The sequence below is a fragment of the Argiope bruennichi genome, chromosome X1, assembly GCF_947563725.1.
Source record: "Argiope bruennichi chromosome X1, qqArgBrue1.1, whole genome shotgun sequence".
Classification (NCBI taxonomy): Eukaryota; Metazoa; Arthropoda; class Arachnida; order Araneae; family Araneidae; genus Argiope; species Argiope bruennichi.
Genome location: NC_079162.1, coordinates 101,766,230 through 101,779,934, shown reverse-complemented (window position 1 = coordinate 101,779,934; position 13,705 = coordinate 101,766,230). Strand labels below are relative to the sequence as shown.

At 27.8% G+C, this 13,705-nt stretch overlaps 1 long non-coding RNA gene across 1 annotated transcript; it reads left to right on the top strand.

The window, feature by feature from the left end:
- Positions 1-587: 587 nt before the first annotated feature.
- Positions 588-9,745, top strand: LOC129959487 (uncharacterized). Its single transcript, XR_008783444.1, has 2 exons — positions 588-783; positions 9,564-9,745. It is a non-coding gene; the product is annotated as an uncharacterized LOC129959487 (long non-coding RNA).
- Positions 9,746-13,705: the final 3,960 nt, after the last annotated feature.

Below are 13,705 nucleotides of genomic sequence, written 5' to 3'. Positions count from 1 at the left end.
TAAAAAAATATTTAGTAATCATATCGCATTGATAGTATTAAGTCTTTGATTTACCTTTGGCTATGAAGCTAAGCGCAGCTAAACTTTCAACTTCAGTTTTGAAATACGAATTTTAAATTTTTCCAGCCGGCTATAACAGACATAGAAACAAGCGATGCTTCTGAAAATATGACTGTGAAACTTATTTTTTCCCTTGCACTTCTAATTTCCTTGTAATTCTTCCGACGAAATTCTTGGAACTATTTTGAACTGGCAACTTTTTGGCATAATTGATTATTATACGGCGCTTCTTTCAAATACTGTTCTCTGTTTACAATCTGTTGCTTTCAAGGAATTTTTTTTTGTACCCGATAGAGTGCTCCTAGAATCAGGAAGAAAAACACTCAACAACCTGAGGGAAAATACGAATAATCTTTTCTTTAATCTGAACAGATATAGATTTGATTAACCGACTAAGAGTGGTGTGAAGAAATGAGGATTATCGATCTTTGATTGATGATAAAAAAAGAATTTATTTCACCGCTCCAACGTAATAAAAAAATGAATAAATAAAAAAGTGCGAGAACGTGTCTGCACTTAAAGAAAGCAAAAGTCATTCCAAAGGTTACCGCACGTTATCACCAATTTCGAAACCTGAGGGATGCCGTGCGGATGCACTATAATTGGCAGATCGGGATGGCCGTTGATCCTTTAAATCACTCGTCTCTACCTTCGAGCAGACGTGCAGGAGAGAGACTACAGAAATTTACTTTGCCATAAGTGACATTTTGCTTCAGCCTTACTGTAAGTACTTTCTTTTTTCGAGGCAGACATAAGTTTACGAATTTTAATGAATTTAACGATTTATTTTGACATTCATTACATTGGAAATACTTTTAACATTCACTTAAAAATTTTTTTTAGCTACAAATAGCATTATGCTTCTTTTTTTAAGACATCATTAACATAGGCGCTTAAGATGCTATTAAATTTCAAGCCGTTCTGATTTCAATCAAATCAGAACGGCTGATGCACTTTTTTCACCGATTTGATAAATTTGAGAAAATGAATTTTTACGTCGATTCATTATAATATTCATTTATACGCATTAACGGAAATATTCTTAACATTCACTCAAATTTTATTTTAGCTAGAAATGACATTATGATTCCGTTTTTTAAGGGCATCATAAATATAGGCGTTTCGCTTGGAATGCTGTCAAATTTTAAACCGTTCTGATTTCAAATGTTCTTTTTTCACTGTTTTGATAAATTTGTCAAAACGAATTTTTATGCCATTTTTATATTAATTTGAATGCTTTAGTTGAAATATTGGTGTTGTTGTTGACAATTACGTTATAGTGATTCTCAAATTAAGTTATCATGCTATCTCCGCCGTTTTGGTAAATTTGAGCAAAATAATTTTCGCGTTATTCTTTTATTCATTTAATCAAACTGTTCTGATTTTAAATGCTTTTTTTTTTCACCGTTTTGATAAATTTGTGAAAGAGAATTTTTATGCCATTTTTATATAAATTTCCATGAATTAGTTGAAATATTGGTGGTGGTGTTGACTATTATGGGATAGTGATTCTCAAAGTAAGTCATAATGCTATCTCCACCGTTTCGAAAGATTTCAGTAAAATAATTTTCGCGTTATTCATTTATTTATTTATGCGCGTTGTTAGATATATTTGTAGAGTCACGCTAGTTTTTTTTTAAGTACCAAAATTTCTGAAAAAGAATTTTTATGCCATTTTTTTTTATTTTAATTTGCATGCATTAGTTGAAATATTGGTGTTGTTGTTGACCATTACGTTATAGTGATTCTCAAATTAAGTCATCATGCTATCTTTTCCGTTTTGATAAATTTGAGTACTATTCGCTTTATTTTATTCATTTACGCGCGTTGTTGGAAATACTTGTAGAGTCGCGCTAGTTTCTTTTTAAAAAAGTATAATTTCTTAAGAAGCTTTTAAAAGTGCCATTTTAACCTTAAAGTATGTATTCTTTTTTTAAAGGCATGCGTTTATTAACACGGTAGTTTTGTTGATATAATAGGCGGTCAAAATATTCGGATTTTAAATGCAATTCTTTTTTATTGATGATGTTGTGTTCGCATTACCAGGGAAAGTGGGTGCAGTAGTTACTGAGGGTAAAGACCCCTGAGCACCCGAGGGCAGAAGTCTGACTTCTAGCTCATATGAAGATAAAACTCACACATTCGCTTGCACTACCCCTTTTTACAGGGGGGCACATTCACACACCTCACAGATAGAACACAGATGAAGAACAACCATGCCCGAACCGGGATTCGACCCCGGGACGTCCAGATCATGGGGAAGATGCGCTATCAATATGCAAGGACACCAGCCAATTCATTTTTATTGATTTGATTAATTTGAGGAAAGGAATTTTTCATTCCTTCATACGTTTGTTTGCAGTGTTGCATTTGTAAAAAACTGCATTATTTTTGACAACCGTTAAATTATTATGATTGTCAAAATATACAATCTTTATTCTTCGATAAACCATTTAAGGAAATATTTTAAAACTTTTCTTATATTTCTTTTCTTTAAAATTATAATTATTATTTTATGGTTAGTAACCAATATAATAGTAATTATAATATTATAATAATTATAACAGTTATAATAATTATAATAGTTATTACAATTATTATTCTTTTCCTTTAAATTATAATATTTTACAAAGAATTCCCAATAATTAAAAAAAAATTCGTCGCTTTTACTCATTTTAATACATTAATAGAAATAATTTTACCACAATTGAGCGATTAAGCCAAAATTATAATTAAAACAATAATTATTTTTTTTTTATGAAGACGAAATTTTAACGAGAATATCCTCGCTGTTTATTAGAAATCGATCAATATATTCATTAAAATGAATTTGTGTTCACTTTAAAGTTAGCTTATAGAAGTAGAAATTGTTTTTTCAATGTGAGCATTTAAAAGACAATTAGTGCAGAAAGTATTTTAATGCTCTTCGAATTTTATTTGTTGCTCATTATAATTAAATTCTTGAAAATTAAGAATAATTTACTTATTCGATTGATTTCAGAATTTTAAACTCTGTTTTTGTTAAAATTTATATTATTATTGGAATTTCATTAGATTAGATGTAATTTAAAAATTATATTTTCTCTGTACAAAGAATAAGAACAGAAAAAATATTCAACAAAAATAACATTAATATAATATCATGGTAAATTTCTGGTTTATTTTATTTAAATACTTCGTTAATGTAAAAGTTCATTAATGGATTTGAAAATGGGAAAACGATCTAAAGGTTACAGTATTTTATTAAATTTATGTGTGAAGTTATTAAAAGTTTTTTTCATAAACTTTAAGCAAGAGTCTGTGGAGCTATTTCTTGCATAAACTTAGTGTAAAAAAACTTCCGACTAAAAGTTTCGGTCATGAAAATTATACGAATGAATAAATACCATCTGAGAATTTACTGTTAATATAAAGCATCTGATATGCTCTGAAGGCCTTTCAGATCATAGAAAATAAAAAATGGACATTTTATCAGGACGTAGAAAGCGGATGTCGTTGAACCATTATGGGGCAAGCAGGAACCTGTTAGGCTAACAAAAATGCCGAAACTTGCATACCAATATGTAGATACCTTAAAACAATGTTGCTTTTTTATTATTCAAATGAAATCAGGTACTGCCGATTTAGCTACGCAAAGCTTATTTTGTGTTACAAACTAAATCGGGTTATTTTTTTATTTTGTGTTCGACCACTGTCTTTGGCAGTTTGCTTAAAAAATGTTATTGATTTGTTTGAGAACGTATAATGGTATGTTTGAATTAAGAATAAAAGGACATAAATTTAGAAGCATTAATTTCTTTTTGTCACAATGTGCCCTGGGATCAGGCAAGATAAAATGGAACAAACTGTTCGAAAATGAGAAAGATGATGATGCAAAAATTTTAATGATTGTAAAAAGATTTTAAATTAATAAAAAATAATCGATGCATTTCACGTAAATTCCTGAAAATCATTATGAAATATCTCAAAGCGCCCACGACTGCAATGACTTTTGTGTAATTTGAAGTAAATCAAGAAAATGATTTATCATGAATGATATTTTCATCTCTTTACTTAATGGCCTTAAACTATTATAAATGGATGAAATATAGAAATATTTTCAGTTATATTTGTAATTTCATAGCTGTGAATATTTTAAATAGTCTATAATTATAGATTAAATTTACTCCTGCAAAATATTTCAGTTTCGCTTTACGAAACTTTTCGATCGCTTGAGCTATTTTTATTTTTTTATTCTTTCTCCGATTAAAAATACATCGGTTTCAGAGAAAATAGAAACAGAAAGTCGTTTATCAGTATGCCAGATTTTAAGTACGAAATAAAAATAAGATAAGATAGACATTAAATATCTCTATGATTTTTATTTTTTTTTATTTTTCTCTTTCTTCTGTATTCTTTGCGAGTTGTGTGTTGAAAAAATATTGATGTAAAAAGAAATTTGTTGATATTTTATTTAAGTTGATTTTCTTAGTTTTTATGAGTTAATGGGTTATTTCGAAATGCTTTTGAACGCCTGGAATGGGTTCATTTTCAACATTTAAAATTGCTTTTTCTGGAAAAGAATTTGAATTGTATCCGTCGTTAAATGAAGCAGATGAACTATATCTACTTTTCAGCATTATTATAATACTAACGATATTTCTTTAATTTATATCTTAGGTCTATTATCTTTTTGTTTGTAAAGATCTGATAAAAGTTTTTCGTTTACTGGTAAAGCCTTATTATATAATTCCACATTTTCCGCAGTTTAATTTCAGTGCCTTAGTTTATCTTGAATTATTATTGAGATATGAGATGTATCTTCTTTTTCTATTGTGTATCTATTTTCTTTATTTCTTTATATTGTTTTCAAAATTTATCTTTGAAAATACTAATCAACCTATATTCTGAAATTATTTATAATCTATTTATACTTGAAAAGTTTCTTTCAATGTTTTCTATTTTCGTGATTTAAATTTTCAGGATTAATTCATATATAAAATTTTAAAAAGTGAATGTGAATTAAACAATTCAGATAAAACAGTTTTATTTTCACAAAAAAAAAAACCCTTGATAAAATACTTAGAGAAAATTAAGTTTAAACATGATGCAAATTAAATTTAAGAATCGAACATCTCAGCGGGAAAAATCGCATTGTAAAATGTCAGATGGTTATCGTAAACTCGAAGTTCTAAACTTAGAAATATTTGAAAACATGAGAAAAAATTATCAAATTAGGAGAGATCTAACTAATTTTTACTGAAATGTAGTAAAGTCATTATATGCGAAGCCCTATTAATTAGAAACAGAGTGAATGCCTTAATGTAATTAAATGGCCTCATTAAGGAATTAATTGATAACGCATAGTTTCACATTGTAGTTCTAAGAGAGTTCAAGCCTCTTTCAGTATTAAAATGGTAGTTAAATACTTTCTGTTCTTCATGGATATGAATCACACTTCTGAATGCTTGTTTGTTCTGATTTAAAATTCTTGATTATCAAATTTGAATTTTTGCCATATAAAAAAAACTTGCTTTGCTCAACGTTTTTTTTTTTTTTTTTTTTTTTTTTTTTTTGTATCTGCTGGTACAATTGATTGCAACTTGATTTAAAGCTCGAAAATTACTAATTTAATAGCAAAAGTTTATCACTAATCATCGATATACATCCATAAATAATATGGTTCGCAAATTTTAAAGTAAAAAAAAAAAACTCTCAACATTTGATGATTTTGCTTTACTTTGATTCCCAGTTTAATTTTAATTTTCTATAAAAATCAGAATGAAATAACTTCTGCATTCAAATGAACCATTTTATTTCAAATAAAAGAATGAATTTTTTTTTCTCAAAAATGGTAAATTGACTGTTAGTAAATTATCTTCTTAGACGTAACGAATTAGAAAGAATGGACTGAAACCTTATTTCAAAAATGCTTCTTCGTGATGTATATGTTACAAAGTCATGGTCACTACTTTTTGTAGATCCAGAAGCAGCTGAATTTCGAAAACACCGTTGTCGTTGATATAAAACATGCGACATAAATTTAGTTGTTGAAACGGTAATTTACTTTAGATGTTCTGCCACGCATTTTTTATTTCCTTATTCTTTTCATAACGGTAGATAAGTCCATCCTTTAATCAATAATGAAATACCGTGTCAATCTACAATTTAATGATTTATTTTCTACGCCTACCCAGTTTATAAAAATCGAACGCTTATAAATTATGCAATCTGATATGAAATATCTGTGGTAAAAGAGCGACGCAATTTTCATAGCTTTGTAAACATTTGTAAGAAAACATAAATCTTAAGCATCTAAGTTAACTTTTACTCATTATCATTTTCTCATTATCTTAGCTAAGTTCTATGCTGAAAGATACTACAAAACTGATAATTTTGCTATTCAGATACATGGTGAGTTCTCCATGCGGAATAGATTTGTTATGTGATTTGTCTTCATATACACAATATGAAAACTCGTTTTTGTAACTTTGTGAACGGTTTTCACCCTATAAATTAAGGTTTTTTTCTTTGGTTGTTTCTTCAATTTGTTTGGTTTCAAATTTTGGGTTTAAAAATATTTCATGGCCTTATTTATACGCGAAAAACTCTTGTACGATCACAATCATGTAAAGAATAAAAGATATAGTCATTGATTAACTAACAATTAGTTTATTTAATCTAATGTCCCTTTTTGAAGCTATTTAAGAATTTTTGAAAATACTTTCTAAATTTGAATCGTCTTCAGACGATAGACACTCTGCTTCAAAATCTCAAGCCATGCGAACAGCTAATCTAAAATGCACCAGAACTGCGGACGTGATGAATTTTGGATATCGAATTATAAATAAAGAGACATTTTGTTAAATATATTTCAATTAAAAATTTTATATTCTTTAAACAAAGATGTCGCTCTGGATTATTTTTACTTAAGACGTTTAGGCCAACTTTAAAGAAACGCAGTAGCTATGCCAGTATTAAACGACCTTGAAACTCATGCAAGCAATTACACTTCAAACCAGTACCTATAGCTTAAAATGCTCTGTAATAAATTAATGATATTTTTTCTATATGAATGACTTTTACAATGTGATTTAAAATCAAATCAAAGAAAATGACAGTAAATCATGCTATCATCACCTCAGTTATTGTCACAACCAGGCTATTATCGTAGTCTTTGTTAACCTCAAAATCTATTATTTGCTGTCTCATTCAATATTACTACAGTGCCATAAAAATAAATAAGTGTAATAAAAAAAACTAGAAACTTGAGAAAATTGAGAAGTAAAGCTGAAAATTTTCTTGATCAGTTTAATTAATCAAATTTAATGCCTGAAGCCATTTCACATATTTTGAAATAAGGAAAAAGCAAAATGCCAGATCCAAAACTTTGCTGAAAAGGTTTGAACTCGGTTCAAATTTAAGACTGAATCGAATATTTTAACTTGGATGAATGTTATTCGAACAAATTTCGATTGACTCTTTCAGTGAATTCTTTAAGTTAGAAATATATTCTGAATGGGAGGGAAAAAAATGGAATTCTTCAGATTTTTTGAAATAAAATTTTTTACTATTAGGCAAGCATTATTGTAGTTTCAATAGAATTTTTCAGTAGAAGCTAGAACTCGATATTCTTTATCGCGAAGCATAGACCATAAAAAAAGTCAAGAACTCTTAATGTTAAAGTGTAGAAATCTCAATAACTGATTAGACATTTTTATTTACGATCATGAATCAGTAACAAACAAAAAAATGTAGAGTTTCATCTAATACCTGATAGCGGACTTGATCTTAAGTGTTTATGGAATTCAACTGATATTGCTTGTCGAGCTTAACCAATGAGTTTGCAGTAATCTGCATTTTTTACATACTTTAGAAATACACATAGACAGAAAATGATTCAGTTAGCAAACACGGGCTCAAAAATAATCTGAAAATTTTTGTCGGCGTTTTTCTCCTCTATCATTTATTATTATCACGATTCCTGTTAATGGAAAACTTTTTACTTTTGTAGATTTTTTTTTCAACTTATTCAAATACCTATGAAAATTTTAAGCTATTATATTAGCTAAAAAATGGGATATTTATTTTAGGTATTATTATTATTAGATTGAGATATTATTATTAGATGCATTGGTTTGGCATCAAACAGCACATAAAGTTTATCCATTAACTGACATGGGCATAGGATTTCAGGATTCTAGTGGCCGTTAAATGATTTTAATCAATTTGAATGCCGCCTTTATAGAACAAAACGTCAACTCGTTGAAGAAATGAAAAAAAATTAAAATTTTATGATGAACACCAATTTTTTCATAGCTTCTCATGCTATTTATTTATGATTCTATTGTGAAAGCTTGCACTCGAAGTATATTCAGCGAAATTATGGAGTTATACTAGAATTTTATTTGGACTGCTTTTGCAAATAAAAAATTGCATTTCTGTAAAATCCATCTGAATAAAATATATATTCATTGGATTTCTACATTTAGAAATATTAACGAACCGACTGAGCTTCTCTGAGTTAGGCATATCACTAGTTATACATGTGATAGCAACAAGTAGTTCCATCTCTAAATCTAAATTTTCTGTGACCATTTTGAGTTCGAAGGGACATAATACATAATCATGTAGTTTTTTTTTTGTTCCTTCCACGGCATTCTCTTCGCTGTTTTGATAGACATTATTTTACTCCACAGTAAGAAATACTCTGTGAAGAAATAATTTGTCCAGTTGGTAAATTTGCTAAGTCATACAAAAAATGTTTACTTAAAGGGGTTATTTTCTACAGCCGGAACCAATTCTGCGATAAAGTGTCATGCTGTGTTTGCTTTTTTCCTTCCATTTTAATTTGTTTTTATTATTATTTATCAATTTACCGCTATTCGGATGTACCAGAAACTCAAAAGTGCTCATACAGATAGGGCATTTAAAAGTTCTTCACAGTTTCATTTCGTTTCTAGTATATCATTTAGCATACGATATAGTATTTTTAATCATAGATGGAACCGTTTATTTAGTAGACGCTAAAATCAGGTCACTTTAGCATCAGCTAACTATTTTGATGGAACAAATTTATTCTCAGTTAATATAACTGATTCATAGTATGGAGCATTCATTGGCAATGATTTTTGCTCTCGAGTAGTTGTTTTTTACAGAATGAATATATTCTCCTTTATGTATTTATCTTATGATTTTTATGTTCTCTTGGCCTAACTTTAAAATATTTAAATGTTAATCATTTCTGCAAAGCGCTAATGAGACAAAAACGCTATAAATATTTTACTTTTAATGAATCATGTTTTATTTTATAATTCATATTTTACTAAAAATACTATTTATATTTGGTATGGAAAAATGATCAAAAGCATAAAATTGGCTATAAATTCTATAAAACATTCAAACAATTTTTAAAAAATCTTTCTTAAAGATTTGGCAACAAGTGGAGTATTTCTTGTTAACTTGTCATATGCCTTTTTTTAAGATCTTATCTCTGATTGGCATTCTATTTTCGTTTCTTCCAGGTTAACATGATTAACATGATGTCGAAAACACTGCGGGTTTTGCTGTGCGTTGCATTGATTATCTGCACATTGACTCCTCAAATTGAAGGAACTACAATCGAAGAGGCACTACAAACAGCAACAACTGCTGAACCTACAACTGATCCATTCAGATTCCTGCTCTTGTGTGCACCTGGTTCCGAGAGGAGAAACACTTGCGAAAAGTGTACCAAAGTTACCAAAGATCCCAACACTTACAAAATGTGTTGCGAAAACATCAGTGGAGTTCGTCGGTGGTGCAGAACATTCCTGGATTATACTCTTCCCCCACGAGTGATTGGAATCTACTAAACTTCACAAATGCTTCTGGGAATGCTTTCTAAACTGCAAACCACTGAGCTTGTGTTATTCAAGTCCAAATTCATTTTCTTTGATAATAAAAGGTTTCTCTTTGCTTTCGGCAGATAGTAAATTTCGCAGAGACTCTCATTAGATCTCAATCGGCAAGGTTTGATTTGTCTTTAAGCTGTGCCAATCTGCGTGTGATTGTTTTAGGTCTTTCAGGGAATTTGTCTATGACAATGTTGCATTTTGTATTATTTAATGTAATGGACATTTATTGGAAGCTAAATGTTAGATTTAAGAAATGTTTAATGTCATCCAGTCAGAAATACTGGAATTCAAAATGCAATTTTAAAAAAAACTTGGGCCATTCATTTATGATGCTTCGGTTTTATTTTATTTGTATTTTAATTACTGACATAAAAAGTGACTATAGTTGAAAGGATTTAAACATATTTTATCCGTCCTTTGATTCGTAAATAGAGATGTTTTCGTAATATTCGAAACCAGACTCTTTTTTTTCTTTTCAAGGAAATATTATGGAATTGCTTAATTTACTTAAATACAAGTAATTAGTTTATAATATAAGTAAATTTGTGTTTGCCTTTTTTCCAAATTCTCAAATTTGAATTATTTTCAAATTATTTCGCTCCTTAATGAGTTAATCAATAAATAAGCTTTATATAAGAGCCCAGTAAAAATATAATCAAGCTTTTATAAGAAATAAACTATGTTAATACCATGGTAAGCCGAAAATGTTTACTTAGAAGTAATTCCATCATTTGAAGTATTTACATACAAATATATAATAATATATATGTATATATTTAGATATATATAACAGTTGTGTTGTCACTATGTTTTATTATTTATAAACTGGATTTTATCTATTTATGTTCTTTGTATAATACTTATTTTTTATTTTTATATTGCTTGATATATAATAAAGGTTCTATTGTTGAAATTAATTTCTTTTGAATATTCAAATTGTTAATGACAAATCTGTAAGCAGTTTAGAGTACTAAAATTAAAATGGTGTTCTAAAATTTAGGTAGTTTATTCCTATTGATTGTTTAATCCAGCGAAATTGTGACTGAGCTTTTGTATTGATTCTTGAACCTGCTTGATTGTTCAATGATTTTCAATAAATTGTAATTCTCACATTTATTTGATTTGATTGAATAAATGAACACATTTCTGTGTCTCCTCCTAATATGAGTCATTTCTATTTTTAACAAATTTTGAACATTAACAAAACTTATTTTAAATTGAATGACTAATAGAATAATTGTTTTAAATAATTAAAGTTAGAACCTTTTATTTGATTTTTGATAAATTTTTAGGAATTCATGCAATTTTTCTAAATAGCGGTGTTTAAATATGCTCAAATAAAGAACATAGCATAAAAATTAATTAAAAACATTTATCTTTAATTATGAGGGCGTATAAATATGCAGAAAGTAAGGCATTATATAAAAAATCATGGCATTGTAAAAAATATCTTTGAAATAGAAAATAATTTTTGCCCAAAAACATGATTTCAAGAAACTTAAAAAAATAGTAATACAAGATTTCAAATGTCGTCAAAATTTTATGGAAATTTTATTAATATGTAAGTTTTTCAAAATTATTGCCGACAATCCAGTTACATTTACTTCATTATATATATATAATGTAGAGAATTTGAACAAAGAGTTCGGAGAAATTAATAATACACTAATTGATTTTAAATTAGAACACACTAAGGTGAAAGAAAATAGTCCAAATTCTCTACAGAGACTAATCAGTTTTTGTAAACCGATCCATTTTCAAAGTGAATTCCGATTTGCTCATGCAACAAGTGTTGATGTATTTATACAACTAAGGCAAAATCCGAAGAAATTTCCCTTCATTCTTTTATATTTTCTTTCCTGTATTAACTAGAAAATTTGTATGTAAGTGATTTTTGCTCTCATTTATTCAAAATTGAAGTGTTAGGAATATGTTCTGATTTATTTTATGAAGAGAAGGAATTTACGAATCTAGTGAAATCCGAAAACTAATATGTTTCAGAAACTCGAGAAGGAATTTACGAATCTAGGGAAACCCGAAAACTAATATATTTCAGAAACTAATTAGTTTATACCGCAATTAACAAAACCTTGTTAAACTGCAGTTTTTAACAAGAATGCTGCTTACCTAGATTTGTAATATTATCTATTTTTGATTCAAAAATTTAAATATTTGAATGCAAATACAAAATTTTAAATAAGTTTGATTTTAAAATTTTAAATTTCAGTATATTTGTAAATATTTTCATTTTCTAAAATAAATTTATGACTGAAGTTCTATTCTTAGCACTCCAGTATTGAATAAATGAGTGCAGAAACCCCTTAAATCCAGTAAATGTAGAAAAACAAATATAATTGAACGGGGGAGGGGAATTTCTTCGGTTTTTGCTGTTAGATGTATCTATATTTGTATAAATCTGTCAACACTTGACCATCAGCAAATTTGAATCCACTTTGAAATCTACAATTATACATAACAATTTTAATGAAAGTGTAAGAATATTTCATTAAAAGTTATTTGGCGTTGAAAAAGGAGTGAAACAAGAAAGTAATATGATAGATTTTGAAATTTTAACTCAAAATGGAAGAGGTAGAAACTTCTAAAAATCGTATTATTGATAAAAATGATGCAGATTTATTAAGAATAACACAAAATAACATTCAGCAGTTCATGTATAGAAATCCCAGCAGCTCAAACATTTTTCAATGTATAAATTTAAGCACATTTATTTTGTTTTGTATTTAATATCTAAATCCATTAACTAACATCATTCTCTTTTTACAATTCATACGAAACACAGAAAAAAACCGATGTTAATATAAATTAGAACTAAAGTAGCAGTTGGGTTACCTTGGAGTTTTTCCTACTCGAGAACTGTAAAAGCTGGGTTACTTAGTGGATTTCCTTTGTACAACATCATTCTGTTGTGACATTTATAATGCATTTTAAATATAAAAATGGTATGAGCATGATATTACAAAAGACAAACCCAACTAGAGGATGAAATTTATTACGACATTTTTATACCAAAATTGTGAATCTGTATCAAATTTTGAACGAAATCTTTATGACTACGTCTACATTTTAATTTCTCTTTATGGTTGTTTGAATATTCAGATGTAATTGTCTAAATCCTCATGAACGAAGGTAAGAAACGCATTTAAAAAAATGTAGAAAATTTATTTTAAAGTTAAATTTGTAATTAAAATTGACCATAAATAATTAATACCCAATAAAATTTTATCTATTAAAAATAACTTTCATGAAGTAAAAAATATAACATTTTTTTATTAACTTATTACTAAACTAGTCAAAATTATTTAAAAATGGTGTAATTTAAGTTAAACAGAAAGCATTATTAATAATTTACTGCATCCATACGGCGATAATGCATAAACCTTCTTATATAATTTTAAATAATTAAATAAGAAACATCATTAAAATCATGAACGCTTTGATTCAAATTATGCCTATAATATATTTTTCAATTTTTTTACTACACAAAATGATTTTTTATTGATCGTCTACCCAAAAGCAATTTCGAAATCTTTTCACATTTATGATATAGTTAACTGGTCCAGGAAAAATTGTGAATAAAAAATTGGTATACTTTTTTTGTATGATCACTAAATCAGAAATTTCAAATTTCATATTAGTATTAAATCTGCATCCTATTACTGACCTAATTATAGAAGCATAATCTACAAAAGATAAAATAAATTTATTAAAATTGAGATATTCCAGTGGATAAATTTTTAAATTTTATTAAA